The sequence below is a fragment of the Sceloporus occidentalis genome, unplaced genomic scaffold (assembly GCF_023333645.1).
Source record: "Sceloporus occidentalis isolate IW3139 unplaced genomic scaffold, rSceOcc1.0.p SCAF_370, whole genome shotgun sequence".
NCBI classification, from domain to species: Eukaryota; Metazoa; Chordata; class Lepidosauria; order Squamata; family Phrynosomatidae; genus Sceloporus; species Sceloporus occidentalis.
The window spans coordinates 91,383-97,382 of record NW_028317350.1 but is presented as its reverse complement, the minus strand read 5'-3'; positions in this window follow the sequence as shown (position 1 = coordinate 97,382).

The following is a 6,000-nucleotide window of genomic DNA, read 5'->3' as shown; positions in this document are numbered from 1 at the left end:
AAGTTAACTTGAGTTTATTTCTAAACTCAGCTCCATCCAGTTAGTATCAGTAAATATAAACATAACATACGTATTTATTGCAGAAATTGTTTAAAACATTGTAATTTTCATTACAAATTATCCCACAAAAAAATAAAAGCATTAAAAAGTATACAATATTTGTAGATATTTTTTTTTTTATCAAGACTTGCTCTGCAATCGAAATATATAACCTTTTAATTTGACAGTTTCAAAAATAGAATTCTGACCTTTTTTTTCCATCACAAAAATATTACATTTTATTCTAAAAAAAATTCTGTAAATGTACCTAGCTGTCTATACAAAGGCAATTGATAAGAATTTTAAAAAAAGTGTTTATTCTTTATCGAGCATGCTAATTTTTTAATGAAAAATAGCTATTTCAATTTTTACATCATTTATTAATAATGTATATATTATTCAAATCTAATATTATTTTTGGTAAAAAAAACAAGTGATGAAATATTTTTTTTACCTTGAGGCAGGAAGAGTAACATTAAAAAAGTCATGTTTTTGGTGCTCTTCAGATGCCCTTCAGATAACGACTGATGCACAGAACGATGATGTAATAATCAAAACATCATTTTTAACCCCTCCTTCCTGTGTCTACCGCTAAATAGAACAGATGCTTTTACTGTATAACAAATGCACCCTTTACAGCTTTTCTATAGTTTCAGTATTTAACTAATTTCTATATCTGCCACAGAAAACATTATTAAAAACCTTTAATTTTAGGATATTTCACTGGATTTAAAAAAAAAAAAAATCTAGTCTACTTTATATTATTATTATTTGAATATTAATTGAATTCATTGCTTAACTATAATCCTTATGTATTAAATAATTACATAGTGGAAAACTTTATTATGTATTTTAATTTAATAAAATAATACTGGTAGCCTCTGTGACTATGTCATGGCCACGTTTACTTTCATATTGTTAAATATATAAATAATTATTAATATTAATTATTACTTTTATTACCTAGTTGGAAAAAAAAATTACTGGTATATCATTTTTAAAGAAGAAATCTAAAGTATGTGGTGCTGGCGAGACGGCATTTGGAATGATAATTATTATTATATTATTCATGTAGAATATTCATACCCGCTGTGGCATTTCTTAGTGAAGAGTTAATATCAAGAGCTATTATTATTTACATGAGTTTCAACCTTTGGCCACCAAATGGTCCGGTGTATATAATATCCGGTGGAAAGCAGAAACCAAAGACCAACTGAAAATACACAAGACGCCGCATTTTCCATCGACACAAAGTCACGAAATGATCTGTTTCTGGCCTCAGAAGAGTTTGTGGTAGATATGCGATTTCCGGTTAATTTTCCATTAACGTGCGTTAAACCGCTGGAAGAGACACAATACATGTTATAGCGTGTATATTTACACATATTGGCCTCGAGATGAGTTGACCAGAAGATACAAACGTCTAATATTATCAGACAAGCAGGTGATTTGCATGAGAGAAACGGATAGAACTGGTCCTGTGGAGACATAAAAGAGTTCTAGATCAGTAATATAAAAAAAAAAAAACCCAGGAGCATTGGGTAGCAACGAAATCTATTTCTCATAGAATATTTGCTTCTGAGATTAAAATTGGTCATACCGTGCATATTAATCACTGCTAGGTACAGTAGGTGCAATTTTTAAACGTTATGTAATGATAGATTAAAGAAAAGGCTACGTCGCTAGACTAATTAGTAAGAAACGTGTGTAAGGGGTCATGATGGAGCATTCCTTAGAGGACCGGATGAGCTGGAGTGCGGCATGGAACTGTCGTGGGACTGAGTCAAGCCCCAGGCTCGACAGGTTAAGGTTCTGATCTTGTATTACAAAAAGGAATTGAGAACGTGAGATGGGCGGCTGTAAAAACAACGTTAGATTACTTTGTATATAAAACTCTAATGTGGAACTTGGCCTGCGTTTATTGGAAAGACCCCAAGGACTTTGAAGGCCCTGGCTAAAGTACTGGTGCTGATGGCTGATAAGCACCACACCATAAACCTGATTCTCTTTTGGATGTTCAGCCAAATTTCTGCCACAACCTGCCAAAATCCTGAATATTCGTCATAAGGGACTGATTGCTGAATACTATTTAATTCTGTAAATCATATTTTTTTAAAAAAGCTCTACCTCCGTCCCAGTGCCGGCATTTCATGCTGACCACCGGAATAAGAAGTGCTCCCACCGCAGGACTTAAAGGTGAGTGGGTAGCGGAGGGGGAGAGGGTAGATAGTGGGGAGGTGGGTAGGGTAGATAGTGGGTGGGGGAGAGGGTAGTGGATGGAGAGGGGGTAGAAACCTATAAGGGAGGCAGTGGGGGTAGAAAGTGATAAGGGAGGGAGAGCGGGTAGATAGTGAGAAAGGGGGGAGAGGGAGTAGATAGTGAGAAAGAGGGTAGTAAGAATATTGAAATAAGTGTGAATGAGTGAGTATGAATTAATGTGTGGATGAATTGTCTGAATGAGGGAGAGAATTCATGAATTTGTCAGAATGTATTAATGCATATGTGTAAATGATTTGTGTGAATGTGTGAGAGAATAAATGATTGTGTGAATGAATTATGTGAATGAAAGTGTGAATTAGTGAGTGACTGTAAAAGTATGGGCAGCAGGGTTTAACATTAATACATATCGGCAGCAGGATCTAATATTAAAGAAACTGCCAGTTCAGCTGTTATTTTTAAATCATATTTCAAAGAGATAATTACTTATTATGTAGTTAAAAATGCATGTCTAATGCGTATATGCGAAGGGACCATCACATAAATCAATAATTAAGGGAGGGGCTTGCTGGTGGCATTAATACAAATAGTGCTTGCTGGAGGGGATCATACAAGGGTCTGGGGGCACCACATTAATCTATACTAAAAAGGTGCTGGCTGAGGCATCAATACACAAGGGACAAAAACACTAAAATCAACGACAATGCAGTGTGGAAAATCCATCCTGTTGTAAATGTCTGTGTCGTAGATTGTGTCCTGCTGTTTGTGTGTTTTTGGTTATCAGTATAGCAGAGCCTGTCCTGTGTGTGTGTGTATGGGTGGTGGTTTGACAGAGCCTGTCCTGCTGTGTGTGTGTGTGTGTGTGTTTTTGGGTGTCAGTGTGGCAGAGCCTGTCCTGGGGTGTGTGTTTGGGTGTTGGTGTGGAAAAGCCTATCCTGGTGGGTGTGTTTGGTCATATGTTTCCTGGCACTTAATTTACAGTAGGAACTATTTCATTTTTACTTATCCAGAGATAAAGTGCCCTCCTGAATTTGTAGTGAATTCAGGGGACAAAACATTCAAGGCCCTGAAATAATTTATAGCTTTAGGCTTCCCATGTTGAATGACCAAGTATTATGTATGTGTATGTACATATATGTTTTTTTCATAAAAAATGGTCCGCTCAGTCTTAAATGCCCGGGCCTATTTTTTGTCCCAGTCCGGGCCTGGTTCTGGTGAATTCTTTTTAAGAATGCTGGAGTATTTTGGACAAAGACCTCTAAAGTTTTTGTGTCGGAAGATCCATTACTGAGCCACGGCCATTTGACCTTCTTGTTCAAACTTCTTCTGACCCTCTTATCTGACTACCGGTCATCCATCACATCCTTCATCTTCTCCTCTACTTTGCACACTCCTCCACTGGCTTCATGGCAAGTCACAGAACAAATCAAACCTTTTAACACATGAAGCCCTCCATTACTTTTCCATATCTCCTCTACCTTTCTGCTTTTGACGTATGTATCTTCAAGACATATCTGAGGACTTCTGATCTGTTTTGGTCTTCAGTTTCTCCTACTTTAAACAAAATTCTGCATATTCTACAAAGCTTTTTTTTGGTTATTGTGGTCTTAGAGTCCTGTTTGTGGTTTTGTAATAAGTGATGTAGCCCGCTGCACATGAATGATTAAGACAAGCAGACTCTTTGGTTTATATTACATTTGTAGTTTATGACATCTTGCAATTATGGAGTTTATGGGATTTGGCTTTCACTGTTTGGTCTTCATTTTTCGTATAAATAATACTTATAATTAGGCATTTAAAATTGGAAGGTTGCTTTCTACGACCCAGATCTGTGTTATCATCCCAACAGGTCTGCATGTTTCTAAGGATTGAAGTGATGAGTTATTATGACAATAGCTGGCAACTCGGCCCTCCTCACCTGTTGTCTCTGTCAAGTAAAATTGTTATGTTACATACTACTTGTATGATGGCACTATATAAAACAATATATAATAATAATAACTCCCCACCCAAAATATAGAATAGGCTTCCACACTCCTCATCTACTACTTCTCTAAGGAGAGCAGACACCCCCACTCCCAGTGGTGTATTTATAAGGTTTAATTGATTACGTTATTTATGGAAACAATATTTTTAATGCTATAAATGAGTCAACAATGCGTTTTTTATTAAAGAACATGCACATGATTTTTTATACGGTACTAGGTAACCATGACGAAGGAAAAAAATTCACATGCAAAAGGCTAAATTTATGTATCAGAAGTGATTCCAAAGCAAAGCTTGAAATGTGGTTTTATTATTGCAACCAATAGAAAGGTCTGGGTGTGAAGACTTGTTGAGGTCAATAACACCTTGGGGGAAAATTCAAGTCTTCAATGAGCATTATGTGAATTTAATTGAACCAAAATAATCCCAGGAGCTCGGTGGGTGTTTCTTCCAAAGGTTCAGCATCTGAAGGAAAGAAAATCCATGCAAGGAGCAAGAATGGGCAGTAGGAGAAAACTCTGGCAGATGGTCTCAGATAGTCCTCCTGTTTCAACTATATTCCTAACTGTATATTATAATAAAAATACATATTTTGTGTTTTTAGTTTACATGACATTGACATAACTGGCAACAAAGCATGATAGATAGATGATGAATAGATACATAGATAGAAACAAATCATTGTGTTTTTGGGTTCCCCAGGATTCAGCATTTATGATCTAACCCTCGTTTTCCAGAGAGCATGAGGAGCTAGATGAGCATAAACAATTTCTTCCTTTAAAAAAACAAAAATAAAAGAAATCATTAACACAGTTTTGACAATGACAATCTAACGGCTAATAGAGACATCGAGTCAGGTCAACAGGAGGCAGCCATGCGTTACTGTGTTATGTACATGTTTACTTTTGTTATTTTCTTGGACCTCTATGTGGCTCCATACAGGAGGTCCATACATTTTGCTGGCTGTCAGTAAGTGTATTCAGCCAAACACATCTCTTGCCAGCCAAGCTCCATTATTTTTAATGCATATATTTAATTTATTTATTTATGAGTTAAGATTGTACATGGGTTATATTTATAGACTCTGTATTCCTGCTCCTGGGCTGTTTTTTTTATTGTAATATGTATAATATATATTCATACATTTTGATTATGTGTCAAATAAATTAGGCAGGCAGAAAAAAAAATGTTGATCGGTTATTGTTATTTCTTTGAGGTGTGTAATTGATTTTCCCCATGTCATAATTCCTTAATTCCCTTCATACAACAGAGTACCCACCTAATAATTAATATCTACACTCTATAAATATATTGAATATTGTATATGTTACCTGATCGTTTGTAGGTCCAGGTTAGATGCACAAAGACCGCCGTGAGCAGCAGGACTCCGACCCTCAGCATAGTTATAAGAAAGTGTGAACACGTACTTGCATATCCTCTATGGGCAGCTATACGAGGCCAAATACAATAAAAGGTATTATTACATTGCATGATAAAAGTAACCAAACCAGAAAGGAAAAAAAAGAGTTTGGATTACAAAAGAACGAGGCCAAGAAACTACTTCCCGAAAAGCCTAAATCACATTTTAAATTATGAGTGTAATAAAAATTACTATTTGTGAGAATTTTTTTTTTTCACTATATTTTACATTTTTTTTAAATAAAAAATGTAACTATATAAAAATGCACATTTCAATTCCGTATTTAATGGGTCCTATAAGTTACTACAGATCACTCAAAGGGAATTATAAAAAGAGAT